This window comes from Corvus moneduloides, chromosome 13 (genome assembly GCF_009650955.1).
Source record: "Corvus moneduloides isolate bCorMon1 chromosome 13, bCorMon1.pri, whole genome shotgun sequence".
Lineage (NCBI taxonomy): Eukaryota > Metazoa > Chordata > Aves > Passeriformes > Corvidae > Corvus > Corvus moneduloides.
The window spans coordinates 13,893,919-13,909,895 of record NC_045488.1 but is presented as its reverse complement, the minus strand read 5'-3'; the positions used below and the strand labels follow the sequence as shown (position 1 = coordinate 13,909,895).

The following is a 15,977-nucleotide window of genomic DNA, read 5'->3' as shown; positions in this document are numbered from 1 at the left end:
GCCACAGAGCTCCTGTGATCCAGTAAGGCATTTCTCCTTATATAGATGACCGTAAGAAACAGTCATTTGATTTAACTATTCACTAAGGAAGTGTTACACAACCTATATGCCAAAAACTTCAAGACAGCTGCACACAGGTCAGATTATTTGTGAAACATGCAGTCAGATTAAGATGGTAGAGGAGAGATGTGTGAAAATGTCAGAATGCATTAACCCACATTCCATACAGAGTAGAATTGCAAAAGTAAAAAAACCCAGTGATTATGCATTTCATTTGGAAGATCTGACCAAGAGTGTCACTCATTTATCTGGACTACGGTACATTGGTACATATACAGAAAGTTTTTCACAATTCAAGAATTGTCCCAGCTGCAGAAGTCATAGAAAATAAGTGCTTCATGTAGAAAACCATTACTGTGTCAAAGCAGGATGCAACTTTAAGATTGAGGGTTCTATGATATTTTTTTTTTTTGAGACAAACATTAAGAGAACCATCCTTCCTGTGAGTAATGAGGATAGCAAGTTCCCTGTACAAAAGCCCTTCTTTCAAGAGAAGTTCTCCTAAAACCATGAGGAGCATAGCATTTAAAGTAACGCGTAACTTTTCAAGATATATTACAAACACAGCTGCACAAACGTTAGTGCATGAAAAAGAATTTTACCCAATTAGCACATAAATAATAATTTAAAAGCCCCTTTGGTGTAATTTTTTGTTTCAGTCAGAACTTAAATTGCAGTTGCAACTACTCAGATATCTATTTTATGGCAATCCACTTTCCGAAGGTTGAATCTACTTTACTTTCATTGAAAAAGATGTTTCTAAAATGAAACATCTGGCTAAAAGGAGAGAAGTTTTGGCATTCCTGGGCTTTAAAAACCTTACATATACAAACCTATGGTGACACACACACCAAGAGAAAAAAGAGGTAAGGAGAGAACTGTCATGGGCTTAATCCTGCCAGGGGGACAATTGTTTTTCTTCTGAAATAGGAGTATTACAGCAGCTTTTAGAGGATTTCAAAGGTACCACTTGATCAGAGAACATAAACCACTGATTGACATCTACATGAATTTCCATGCAGCGTATTTATTTTCATACACTGCTGCATTCTATTGTTATGAATGGAAAATACTTACAAAAGATTCTTCTTCGAATACTACGTCATTCTGATTAGACCACGAATATGTTAACAAGTTTATCAACAAGATTTTGTCTGTGTATAAGTTAAGAGAGTTTTTTTATGCACAGAAAATTATTCTGGCTTCACAATATCTTCTGTCCGTGGATATTCAGAGATGGAAGCAGAGAAGGGTCTTTAACAAATGTATTTTTAAGCAAGTTATAAACACGAGTTAAACTGGGAATGTGAAATATTTTTATTGGAAAGTAAAAACCTCTTATCCATCTAAATGCATTAAGTGGAATAAGAATGCCACTTGTACTATTAATTGGTGGGAAAATTAGCATTCTAGAAAGATAAATTATAACCATGAAATTTGAAATACATGATGGCACTGTAAAGCAGCTTCTAGCTCTGCACACCGATTTGCTAGTCTTTCAGCAGGGTAATGACAGATGACCTTTAATGCAGCATTAATGCCTTCACTTCCAACACTGTAAGTATTTGTTAAATTTTGTGGCTTTCCAGAAAGGGTAGTTTTCCCCACAGCATGAAGATTTGACCTACTACAGTGAAAATACTTTAAGGCATTACCAATTTAATCACAATCAAAAATAAAATCTGATGCAGTTTCTACACACTCCTTACAACACTGCCATTCAAGCACTAATCAAAGAGGAATAACTCAGGATCAAGCAAATTATGAAGCTTCTCCATAAGACTTTTGGGTCAGCTTCAGCTTCAGGAAAGTGCATCATTCCTCTAATAAATGCATAGTGCTCCATAGTAACACCTGTTAGTTGTTCTTATTCCATGTCATTATGTTTGTTCCAGAATCTGGCTCTTCTATTACTTAGAAACCTAAACTGCAGCTCATATTTCCTCAAGACCAGTTTATATCAATTTGTTTTTAACTGTTGTCTTTTAAATAGCACGGCTTTTCTGATATTTTCTCCTATGGATATAAATCACAGCTCAAATTTCATTTTGCTATGCTAAATAAACCATTGCCAATTTAGTTTCTTCTTATAGATAAGCTTATCATTCCCATGATCCCAGTAACTCTTCTGTAGACTTGTTGAATCTCGATTTCCCCTTTTTTTCAACAAGGAAAATCAGAGTCATACATGGTATTCAGATACAGCTTCATCATGCCTTGTCAGGCAAAAATACTTACTGATTTCAACTGGGAAGATTCTGTCAATCTCACATTCCATTTGCCTTTTGTGCCTGAAACATACTGCTGGCTACTAGCTATCCAGTGACCTCCTAATACTTAGATATGTCCCTTCTTCCACTGTTTCCAAACAATAAGCTCCAGTTTACATCAGAATCTGTCAGTGATCTCAAAGTGCATGATCTTGCACTTCATTCCATTACCTTTCAGCCTAGTCCTATCAGTCCAAACTTCGAGGTCATCCATTTCTCCCTGTAAGTAATTCCCTCCCTTTCTGCATTAGCAATAGGTACCAACTGTATGTATCATCAATGAATTTCCTCAACATCATCTTCTTATGCCAAAGTCACTAATAAAAGTCTGAAATTTATGTGGTACCCTGACTGATCACCACAGAACTCTGGAACCTGCCTGCCCAGTAAATCCCCTCTCAACAGCACCCACTCTCCTCTTTGAGGCACATCCTACCCACCCTGCTCATACAAATCCCCACCTCCTGCAGCCTAACACTGGGAGTTTCCTGTTGATCCTGACCAAATGTTCTGGTGCAAAATATCTAGAACAGAAATCCCTTTTCTAGATACACTATTGTTTTAAATATCACTTTACTAGGCTGTGATCTAAATTTGGCAAGCACATCTCACATGTCACTTTTTTTTTATCTCAATCTGTAATTATATTTTGTCTTAAACACTTGTTCTTAAGCCTTGAAAGCACATTATATCCACTCATTGCTTTTCTGCCAATGGAGTGGAGGGCAGAGTGTATTACACAGAGTTTGTTTGGTACTTTCTAACTCTAGATAATTTGATTGAAATATTTTCTAGAAAGAGATGACAGATGTGAAAAAGCTTCTGTGCAGTGGAAAACAAAATAAAATAACATTTCAGTTGAAATGAGGTAACTTGGAAAGAAATACTGTGTAACAGGGAATGACTAGCCATTATCTTTCAGAATAAAAGAATAAAGTAGGAGTACCATGTAAAATGAAACAAACAAACAAAATAATGTGGACTTAAAAGTGAGAGTGTCCTGTGGAAGGGATTTGATCGGTTTGTGAAAGTGGTATGCCACAATAACCCAGCACAAGATATTCTTAAGCTGCCAATTTCCAAAATTTGAGAGGGTCTATGCCTAACCTTATAAGAAATGGCCACTGTTGGTACTTCATTAAATGAGCATCTGCTCTGACACTGGGATTTTCACTGCAAAACATGATTGGGTGGAATACCTAACACAGCTAATTCATTTAATGATCTCCGATTATATCATCCATGACACTGAACAGAACTGAGGCCCTTTCATCAATACATAGTTAATATCCCTTAGAAATTAATGGAACATATTTCTGTATTCCATTCATCAATGCACACAGAATTCCAAGGCTGTACAATCCTATTTTATCATGCCTCTCAACAATTTACTCAGCTCTCTGCTGAAGTAAACATGGTCCCATGCTCCCCTTACACAGCTCAGAAAGTATTTTATCCCTTTAAATTTTATATTATTTGAAATTGTGTAATAATAAAACATAACTAACTAGTCATATATTGAAAATCACAAAGGTAATTTTACAGGGAGCATTCAAGCGAAGCACCTCGTGTTCAATACAAACTCCATTTGATGGCATACCTGTAAGATCCACACACTCCAGAGAGTTCAATCTCAGCCAAAAATATGTTTCCTGCTGAAGCACAAGACAAAGTCACAGCCCTCAGAAGGAGCCTGTGGGTGGAAGAGAGTTGGGGGCTGAACGATTTTTCTCCCAAAATCAAGGAATTGTTTTGGCTTCTTTGCTGAGGTCATTTTGTGTCTGCATAGATAATAATAAATAAATACACTGTAATCACTGTGCATTTATGAGGCAACTAAAGTTATTTGGGCTTTTGCAGAAAGCAAGGCTGGGAAAATAAGCTGGCAATTTTTTTATGTGTCATATTCCCAACTAAAACAAGCTTAAATATAATTTTCCTTATTCAGCTATACTTGGGGGAAACAAAAAAAAAGAACCAACCACAGCTGGCATTTAACCCATAGTCTGTGGGTAGCTATATTATGTGCCCACTTTGCAGGCTTCAGACAGAGCACTCACATGCTGGTTACAACACTGGCAAAGCAAATCCTACACCCTTGGCAATCAGTTCTCTTCCTGCTTACTTTTGTGTCTTAAATTAATGTTCTAAATCCTACACCATTAGCAACACTCTGCTGATTTTGTGTCAAACTTATGAACACAATACAATCATCAGAGAGTTTTTCCAGGTGAGGCACTACAGAAATAAATCTCACATTTTATTTTGTTTGTTTTTTCCTGAAGGGAAAGGTTCTTGATGTGGCATCTTAATTTGGGTATCTATTGACTAGTGTAGCAAACTGTCCCTACATCCAAGATCCCAGCTGCTTCCTCTACAGATGTTAAAACTTTCTGGAGCTTCTATAGGAAAAAGCTACAGTTAAAAATATTAGGAAATAATACCATTATATTTCCTTACATGGACCTTATAAGGTCAATTCACCCTGGCACATCACCTTAAGAATGCTGTGTTTTGCTGAAGTGATTTTCAAACTCTTGTTAAATTAAGTGTTGTTTTTTCCTCAGAAAGGCCCTTCCCACCACAGGAACATATAACTGGAAGGTACTAATGCTGTTAGTTTAGTCCTAAGTTCCGACTTACCTACAGCTTTGGCTGTAAAAGAACACAGGGACCTCTTTTAGGGCCCCTACCAACACACTATACAAGAAATACATACCTCAGGCTTCATGCCATTTTATTGCCAGCCTTTTGCCATTTCATCTGTACCTTTATTTAGGTAGACTTACTTAAATGAAATAAACACCGTATGTTCCTTTTCTATTTTTAAGTCCTCCAAAGGACTCTAGATCTCATCCTTGTACCAAAGCTTTGCAGAGATAAGAGACACGAGGGAAGGAGACACAAGGTTATGAATGCACAGCTTTTAAGTGGTCAATAAATTAAATTTTACCTTCCCCCAAACATAATCTACTGAAAACAGTCAGACCTTTCACATACAGTGAAAATAAATTTTTGGCTGACTTAGCAGGAAGAACTCAACAAACAGAATGAAAAGAATAAAAATTTTTGTAACAATATTGGCAGCCTACGCATTCAAAGCTGACAAAAGGATATTCTTAAGAGAGAAAAATTCTTGTATCTTCTGTAGGGATGGTGACACACATCTAAGGACATCCAGGAACAGGGCCCTAAAATTAATCCTTATTTGCTTGCTGAACACAGCATTTCCCTGTTACTAATGTTACATTCAGAGATACCAGTTTACTTAACAGACTTTAAATTATCTGAGTAATATAACTGAATATCAATTATCACAACTACCACTTGAGGCCCACATGGGAGCTAAGATGTGGACCTTAATGCCTAAAGACCAAACAAGATAGTCCTTCCTCCATGTACTGCCAAAGCCTGTGTGCACTGAAGCAGTTAAGGTGACAGCACAGGCAAAGGAAGGTGACAGAACATACAAATAAAAAGAATGAACAACACAAGACCACTTCCAGTTACAGCACTTCTACATTCTGTATTTCATTTCCATGGGTAAGATAGCCTATCACTACCAGGAGCCTAGCCAGATTTAGTTAACATGGGTTGCCTTTAATTTCCCATTTGTGCTAGACAGAAGATTCAGAGCACTTAAAAATGCCTATTTGCCCAACTATGAGATTTTGCAAGGTTTTAAGAGTCAGGAACAATATATTGCCCAACAACAACTACTCTGTGAAGTTCCCTGAAGTCCACAGCAAAATTCCCATTGACTCAAGCAGAGCCAGGACTTCCTATCAATTCCCCAGAGGTCAGCTGAGTTCTCAGTGCTGAGATCTGTTAGCTGTGTGCATTGCAGAGAGCTAGTATCACCAACCTTTCAGCTTGCACTCACTCTTCTTGTGATCATTTTTGCATGTGGTGGTTTCAGCTTTGTATATTTTATAGATCAAGAAGCTACCACAGCATTCTGGGTTTGTTTTATTTACTTAATGCAATAACAAAGCATGGTTACTGTCTGTTTTCCAACCAAAAGTGCTGCAGGGCTGGAAATTAGATAAAACGTCATAATTAATCTGGTTTTCCACCACCTAGCTCTTTTTAATTGCCCATTTACGGCAGATCAGTTACTAAAACTTCCCTGCTTCAAAACAGGCTTCAAACCATGTCTCTTTAGCTTCAGTTACACATTATCCACAGAGCTTAAACTGTTCTTGCCTTTCTAATACATGTATGAAATCTGAAGACAAACTTGGATTTGGATGAATTGTTGTCTCCATGTGAGGAAGCACTTGACCATGGAAAGACGCTGCAGTTCTTTGACAGTGCTGCTCCTGACAGCTTCCACCATCACAGTCTCTCTACCTTCAGAGCCTCCACAGCCACATAACAAAGAGGAGACTAAGATAATTTTCAAAAACAGATAGAGCCTGAGCTATGGGAAATTTTGCAAGTTTGGTTTGCTCAGGTTCTTGTGAATTTTTCCTGCAATTTGTCTATATTCTATGTGTGCTTTTGTGACTCCTAAATTTCACTTTGAGTTTCAGGTTCAAACAAGAACGTCAAAAGCTCGAATTGAAACTCACTTGAAACCATTAGGTTTCACTTGCAAAACTGTAAGTGGGCTTCAACATTTCAAAGGCGCAAATTAAGGAATTCATGAGAAAATTGCAACCGACAGTTTTATAGCTGAATGAAAGTAGGCAAGCTTTGCGTGGCTCTCTAAGAAACACTTCACATAGCAGTTCTCCTGGCTTTGTTCTTACTGTATGTGCAGAAATGGGCCCTTTACACTCACCTAAGATGCTGCAATACTCTAATATGCCAGATAACTTTTTCTTTAAACTGCTACTTAAAAATCTCTCCTCCCTACTCTCTCTGGAGCAGAACCAGCCCTAAGACCTTTGGGCAATGAGCTTTTATAATAATTCCCCCAAAATCTCTTCCCCTATTTTAGGACTAAGGGGTTCCTTGCTCGTGGCTATGCACCAGCTGTCATTATCTACAAAGACTAAAATGCCAAGGATGACCTTCAGCTGTCAGCTCTGCCCCTCTGAACAGGGTGTTACAGGATGTCTCATTCAGCATTTGCAGTCACAGGAGAGGGGAGATTCTTTGGTTCAGAGCAGGGAATAGCCTCCACAGCTGCAGAGCACAGGAGGCCCAGGGAACTTCCTAAGACCAGCAGCTGTGGAAGCAAATTTTGGCTGGATTGGTCCATTATTGTTGATGCACATAAGGCCTCAAAATCAGTGTCAGGAAATTGTGCACATGCAGAAAGGTCTTATTTTTCACAATAGGTATACAACTGTATAACAGTTAAGCCTTGCTTTAATGTTATGTTCAGCACTGTTAGTATTAATAAAAAATTATGCTGGCTCTTCCAGTCAAGTCATATTTAAATGAAAACTCAGACCTGCCACCACCTCCCTTTTCAACTAAACCAGTCCACCAGTGAAGCAATCATGACTTGAAAAAGTTGTCACAAGAATGATGTTAAACTAAGTCAGCATCTCTTCTTTCATACTGCAGCATGTATGAAGTTAGGAACATTCATTTTTTTACTCTATGACTTAAACACCAATTATTTACAATCCCAAAATACCCAGCAGTATCGCTGTATGCCCAATCTCTTTGCAAAAGTTCGTTTCTTAGAAGTTTCCTAGGAGACCTACATGAAGACAATGAAAACTAACCCAGTGTTTGGCACTACACTTTTTTTAGTACTTCTGGCTCTGTCATTATTATCCCCATCTGAAGATGGGGAGATTTCCTGTCACTCTGCTGCCAAATTGCTTGAGCCTTTGTATAAACTCTGAGCTAACTTGTATTATTTTTGCACCTTGATTTCAATCCCTGTAACATAGAGACAATTCTTGCCTAACTTCCCACAGGTATGTGTTTAGCTCATGACCCGCTGATATTCTCGGATGCAAATTCAGAACATAATTAGCAATACAGTAACCCCAGTAAGGGCTAGGAAGACATTTTTGCACAACATTCATGCAGACACTAGACACGATTTTTCTTTCCTCCAGTTTCAGTCTGAAGTGGCAAAGACTGACCCTCCAAATCTAATGTCTGCAAAGCAGCAGCTTCAGCATTCCCTACTTCATACCCTGTAGAGCAAGCCAAAACCTAAGAAAGAGACTTGCTGAACAGCTGAACAACAAAGGCAGAAACAGATCCATTCAGCAAGGAGAGCCAAAGGAGTCAGAGAGAGAGCCAAAGCCACCAGCTTGCTCCTGCTGGCTTTGCAAGTAAGAAAGAACCCCAGAACAATGGAGAGAGCAGAGCAGCATTACACTGGGGTCATTTGGTTTAGTTCCCAAATTGCTGCTAACAGATGCCTTGAGGGAAAATTTGCTTTGCATTGCTGCTGCCTCATCACCCTGGAGCCATGTACCTCATGTTCAGTTTGGCAAACTGCTTCTCCTTGTCTCCTTCATCTACCCAAGCTGAGATCCAGACATCAATGGGCTCATGTGGGGGGCTGGCTCCCCTGTGTTTTGGATCCATCCCTAGAACTAGTAATTATTCCTTTGGCAGTGCTGGTCTGCCAGAGAGCATCTCCCAGCCCACTCCAGTGGAGTCATGAAAAAAGTGCAGTTAAGAAAAGGATTGATACAGAATGGGTAAACTGACAAGCAGGAAATGATCAAAGCCCACTTGAAAAGGTCAGGAACAGATGATTGTGAAGTGGGACAGGTCATTAAAGGAAAGAACACCAAAAGGAACAGATCACAGAGAAGGATAAAGAATTTGGGGAACAAATATAAAAGAAATAGTACAACATACTAGCGGCCCCCAACCTATAGATTGAAGCAACACACAGTAAAGTTGCTTGTGACACAGGAAATGAAAAGGTTCTGAAGACATGGAAAAGGTTCTGAAGCATGGAAAATAAATTATAATGTTGTCAAGAGTGTGATAATTGCACAGTGTTGTTGACAGTAGTCAACACAGGTTGGGGAGCACAGCTCTTTATCTCCCTTCACCAGGTTAAAATCATTCCACCTGGTTCCCCTCCAGATTTGGGGAGGGGTGGTGGAGGTGTGGAAATAAACATCTCTGGTTAGAGAAATTTGGCCCTGGAGTTGGCCAGGTCTAGCTGGCTACAACATGTGTAGGCACGCCCTGCAGTCAAGATAAAACAGTCACAGCCTATTTTCCTACAGACAAGAAAATGCCACACAAAATGTCCCCAGCACTGCTTGGGGCTGAACTGGCATCTTATTCTTAGGGCTGCTCATTTTGGTGCTCTTGCAAGTAAGATGGTGACAGACATGTGGAAAAGTGGTCAATGCTGCTTTCTGGGCTGATTCTGTCTCAGAGTATGATCTTAACTTCCTAAAGTACAACTCTGCCACACTTGACAAGTACCCAGTAAACCAAAAAAATTTTAAAGATTCCTGCAGGAGATCAGATGAAGGAAAAGACCCCTCCTGTGAGAATCAGAAGATAATGAAGTTTCTTCATTTCTAACCAAATAAACACTGGATTGTTTATCTTCTTGTCCCCATTTCATGTACATGGTGATTTTGAAATATTTCTGTTTATTTTATAATATGCAGCAAAATGAATGTTCCTTACACACTGAAATAAACAACCCTTTTTCTCCCTGCCAAACACACACAAAATTCTACACACAAGAAACTTCCTTCCACATCCTTCCTTTGTGGTTGTGAACTCCTCTGGGGCTGACAACTCCCAACAGATCCAACAGAACACTTGCCATTGCTTTCAGTCAAAATACAATTGCACCCTTTTCTTATAGCAGGCAGAGAGTTAATTGAACAGAGTTGAAGATGTATTGTAGGAGACAGGAGTAAATCAAATTATATGAAAACATTCCCACGGTTTTGATTTACTTCACAGAAAGAAGCAAAATATTAGACATCTTATATTACTTCACATTTGCCTGGAGGGCAAATGTGAGGTAAATGTTCAGAAAATTCTAAAAATGTAGCAATAAGCCCCTTCTAAGTTCTCTGTGAAAAAAATGCATTACTGAGAATACAATATTATTCTAAGATGATGAACAGAAGTCTCTGAACCCACTTTGGAGGGCAATAGTTTCCACTGGTTTAGATGGGATATTCCTTTGCAAATCTGAAATTGTGAACTAATAAAAATTGTAAACAGAAGGGCTCTCGAAGCGGTGAACTGGGCAAGTTTGTAGTGCTGCTGACATCTACTGAGAGAAAGCCAAATTGCACGTCTTTGCAAAGGGATGAGCCTCCTTTGGCCCTTATTTGTTGTTTGCTCTTCTACTTTTCAGACGCATTTCATGCCTGCTTGCATATTTATTATCTTGTATCAATATTCACTTGCTTCATTTAAGGTCAGTGAGTCAATAGATATATTATAGGAAACGTCAGGGAGGAGATAAAAGGGGCCTTCAGGAGATGGCTTTATCCCTTACATAAATGCTGCAGACTTGTTCTTACAGCTACAAATCTGAAAGCTCAGATTGACACACAGGATCAGGTGTATCAGGATGCACTTCTAGTTCATACTGACTGCACATAAACCCCTCAAATTGTGGCAGCTGAAGCCAAAATCCACATAGTACAAAACACTGGATTTAAGAAACCGTGCTCCAAAAGTAATATTGAAAATGTAGTATCATTTGTTTCCTATAGGAAACAAAACATTTAGCTAAACTATGGCAGGAATAAAAATATCACAACTATGAGAATTGTACACAAAAAAAACCAAGTCAGAAATACTTTCTGATGTGTGTGTCTGTTGTCACAGTGACACATGGCAGTGACACTATTCAAGCAATTCAAGAAAAATTTTTGCTGGTATCTTGTGCATTAAAAAGCACGTTCTTTCCCCATGCTGAACAAAGAATTCATAGCCATCCATAGAGCCATAGAACAATAACCATTACTACAGGTCTCATGTCTAAGGATTTCATTCTACAGCAGGAAAGGTGTGTCTATCTCAGTTTGGGTAACAGCAGTTTGGGGGGCGTGGGGGAAGAAACAACATAACCTTCTAATAAAGTTGGAGTGAGTCAGGGTGATAATGATTGAGTGGGCACTTGTTTCTCCACTTCTGGGGCAATGTTCTCATCACTGATGTTACATTGAATTTACAGGATTATAAATAAAAACTAATTTGGCAAATAAATATTTGTAACATAGAGCAACACAATATTTCTATAAGTGAAACCTTCACAGTCAAAATTAAATATCACATTACAAGATTTGATCTAAGTTGTTATGAAATGCCCCCATGACCTTGACAGAGCCAGGATTTCAGTGTCTGCAAGAGCTTTTCACAGTTGTTTTCTACAGATTCTGAAACAGATGTAAACAGGAGACCTTTGGCTCATGTATCTGTTGTATAAAATATCTCCATCACTAATTTTTGGACACAGGACTAAGTTCCAACATTTTTAGGTGAGTAGGTCCAATTGATAAAGCTGATACACACACAGCTCCCACTTAGGTTCTGCTTTGAAAATCACACATAGGTTAAAAACTGCAGGACAGGATTGGAAACCCTCTCCTGACTGTTCTCTAATGGAAGGATCTATGCCTCAGTTATCACCTTGAATTTTTCTTCATACCTAAAGCTTGGCTTCTACATACATTCTGACATGCCACATGGGAGGACTATACAGTTCAGCACTTACCAGCAGGATTCATGTAGTCATCACTCATGTCTAATCCAGAATACATTCCTATTTCTCACACTGGCCTCCTCAGAAAAAGTAGCTGCAGCCTTGTCTGTCTTCCTAGAGTAGGAAAAGGTGAGTTATACTGCTTCTTCACCAAAATAATGCTTTGAAGAGCAACTGGAAACTAATCTTTCTCTTCAACACATCAGATAGGTTTAAACCCATGTTCTCCCTTTCCCTGAGGTTTGCTAAACTGGGTAACAGCTTTCCCTGAGGACATAAACCTACACCAGTAGAGAGCAGTTTGCAGGCCCCTGGCTAATGAATTTTTCTGAGACATTCAACAAACAGAAGGGAACAGGCTCTGCAATAAGAGGATTTAATCCCAGCTGAATTCTACAGACACCTAATCATTTGATGGTGTGATTTCAGAGAAATGAAAGTCACTTAACTTCTTAAAAGAAATACCCAGGAACCTTATTTCCTGTCAGATCGCTAATCCAGAGTACCCCTTACTGTTTCTCTTTCTGCTTTCTGGTGTGACCTGGACTTTACACGGATCTTTCAGAGGGGGCTTCTCACATATTTTATAAGAAGCCCTGGCACTTAACTCATGGCTGTGCCTTTCATGCTGTACTCAGAGCTCTAAAAACTGCACAGCACAGTGCTCAACACTGTTACATCTCAGTCTCAGAAAATCCCTCAATTAAATGCCATTTATACACTCATATCAATGCATTTACAATGGGCATTTAGGAGAGTTAAGGATCTACAGAAGCAAAATCCCATGGCCTGGTACTTGGACGGAATTCTAACACACTGTTATGTTTAAAAATACACAGATCAGAAATAAAGATGACGGAGCAGAACATATTCGAACAACTGTTCCTGAACAGAAATAATTTCCTTATTCTATTACAAATCTATTTCTGATTACCTAAAAAGAATGTTGAAGCACATGACTTTCTAGAAAAAACTTGGTTCCAGAGATGAGCCTCTGAAAAGGCTCACTCTGGCTTGCACTCACGGAAAACCAAGGCACTCAATATCAACATTTTGGCAATCCTAATAACAAAGACTGCCAAAAATATGTTGTCTATCAAACATACACGGAAGAAAGATGTTAGAATATTAAGAACAGATGTCACAGATATCTTCGAAAATACTCATGCTCCCCAAGTACTCTGCAAGGCAATATGCACAAAACCTCATTGAAAGATTACATTAATGCATCTTGTTCAAATGCTTCCAAGTGTCATATATGTATGTAAACTTACTTATAAAATATGTACCTTTAAAGATGTTAGAAAGGAGGATAGTGTCGTAATTTGATAATGGCTTTGTATCTTAAAACTTTAACAGTTCAATAATGCAGTAAAGACTACTTTTTACAGGATGTTATTTAAACCATTTTTGGTGTGTGTGTGCAAGGTTTTCCAGTTATTGAGTATTCATTTATTTACATTTTAATTATTATTCTACTGACAAATAAAGTTTAGCAAAAAAAATCCTTTTAGAAAAACATGTAAACAACGTCATGAAAGGAATCTTTGTAGAAGAATAGGATGTTGTTTAAAATTAAAAGACCACTTAGAAAACCAAAATATCTTAAGAGTTCATTTGAGCAGGCACAGAATATGCTTTCTTCCTCTGCTCTATTTATTTTCAGTATTAACAATTCTAAACAGTAAAAATTAAGCCAATTTCCAAACAGAAAATCATGGGAACTGGCTGATTTATTTATTTATTTGTAAACATAAGAAGCACTGGATTCTTTATAAGTGATAGAATTTTAAAAATAATTTACCTTTAGGGCTGATGTCCCAGATTTCAGGCATAGAAACTCAGCTTATACAACTGAACCCAAGATTTTCATGTATGATTGATTCAGGTGATAGAGTGTTAAAGAAAAAAGCAACAACAACAAAACAAACAAAACTGCCCCCAAACCCTACTGAATATTTTAATGTTCCCAGCAAAATAATGGGCATTGACACCATTGTGGTTCTAATGGGATGACATTTTCAAGTAACAGTCAAGAAACCAGAACACTGCAGTTTGAACTAACGATTCTGACTTTTTAGATTTTCCTACTGAAATCAGAATTTCAGTAAGAAGTGGATCGTGGCTCTCTAAGATAGGCCACCAAAGATAGGCCCACATGTGAGCATGCAGAGCCTAAACCAGATTTGTCTTGACGTTTAAACGTGTCTCCATGCTAAACTCAACTAAAGATTTTCTGAGATAAACGATTTACTATTTGTTGTTAAAAATACTGTGCTGAACTCAGAAATGTCATGGTGTGGATGATATAACAGTAACGTAATAATGTTATAGTAAGACAATACACTCCTAAAATGTAATAGTAGCAACAACACTGGCATTTTCTGTCCTTTAAATTTTTCAAAACAGGGCTCATTTCTTCTTACCGTACATTGCTGACAGGATAATAGCACCACAGTGCTGACAATACAACAATGACGCTTTCCCGGCCAAGGGTGGGCCGGACGCCCTCAGCGCTCGGCTGTGGAACCCCAGGCCATGGAGGCCGGGCCGGCGCTGCTCCCGCCGCACAGCCCAGGAAAACACGGTGTATTTCCACGGCCACCGGCATGTGTGAGGACTTCATGGAACACGAGCAGATTTAACCCTCTTTTCGAGAGTACACATTCACAGCCTTTGCCGAACTAGGCTCTAAAACACGATTTCTTCTTCTCTTTTTTTTTTTCATCGTCCCCTTACAATTAACAGATGTGAAGGCAAACTTGGCATGTACAGACGGCTTTATTTTTTTTTTTTTTTCCCTTTGAATAACCTGGTTATATCCAGTTTCCGCAGCAATTGTAAGAGTGTTTACATTGCGGGTCCTTCCCCCCCCCCCCCCCCCATTTCCCTCTTTTAATAATAGAAAGCAGACGTGGCTGCGCGGTGCCCTCAGGAGGCCGCGCAGAGGAGGGCGCTGCCGGCTCCGCGTGGCCGCTCGGGCGCGCAAGAGGTGCTGCGCGGGGTTATTTATTTTGTTCATATCTGCAGACCCCCAGGGCCCCATTCCGCCCTCCCTGGCTGCGCTCCAGGCCCAGGCTGTCAGCCAGGGAGAGTACAATATCTCCAGGCTATGGCCCATTTAAAGTTTTTCCTCAGCTCTCACCGAACTTCTCCTCGCAGCTCAGGGGGAGGCCACGCCATCTCCTCCCGCGTGGAGCAGCCCCGGACCCGCCGCCAGCCCGGCCGCCGCTCCGGTTCCCGTCACCCCGGGCTGTGCCGCCCCGCACAGACAATCCCCGAGCTGGGGTCCTCTCCACAGCCCCAGTCCGGGGTGACTTGCAGGGCGCAACTCCCACTTTGTGTGCTTCCCGTCTTCTGAAGCTCCGTAAGGAGGTCTGATATTTAATTAAAGTATCATGACAAAACTAGATATTTAATTACATGATGATATCAGCTTGACAGAACATCATAGATCCACAGAAAATTGTGTTAGAGTTGGAGTTAAGCTGTTAGTCAGAAGCTACAAACAGGCCAACTGTATTCCTCAAGCAATGGGAACAGATTAGAGGATCAGGCAAGGCTGTCAATAAAAATATCAAAAGATGTTTTCAAACCCTCTTAGTTTTCAAACGTTATCATGCTTGGTTACTCTACTGACATGAGGTTACACTACCTAGCACATTGCTCATTAGCAGGTCTTCATTAACCCAAGCAGAGCTTGCACTAATGAGATTCCATTGCTACGATTGCCCTGTCAAGCCAGGCAGGGTTCTAGGGTGCTGCCTGCTGCCACACTGGTATCTCATGGCATTACAGTAGGAGTGCACTAATTATAGAAAACACTAGTTACAATTTCAAGCCCTAAAACAAGTCCCAAACAAGGCCATTTTTGTGGGCAGGAAAAAAAGAAAAATTGGTTTCTCTCTACCTTAGGGTTTAAATGGCAGTCTTGAAACATTGGCACAACGACAAAAGCCACAAAATGCCTTGTATGGCACAGCTCTGCAGTGGGGAACAGGGTGGTCACAGAGGGGACATCA

The 15,977-nt window shown here is 39.5% G+C and overlaps 1 long non-coding RNA gene across 1 annotated transcript in view; it reads right to left on the bottom strand.

The window, feature by feature from the left end:
* LOC116450669 overlaps positions 1–15,554 on the bottom strand; it is a 125,541-nt gene extending 109,987 nt beyond the window's left edge. Inside the window, exons 1-2 of the long non-coding RNA XR_004242908.1 lie at positions 14,382–15,554; positions 11,968–12,069 (exon numbers count right to left, since the gene is read on the bottom strand). This is a non-coding gene — a long non-coding RNA (uncharacterized LOC116450669). The remainder of the gene's footprint in view (positions 1–11,967; positions 12,070–14,381) is intronic.
* Between the last annotated feature and the right edge of the window lie 423 nt (positions 15,555–15,977).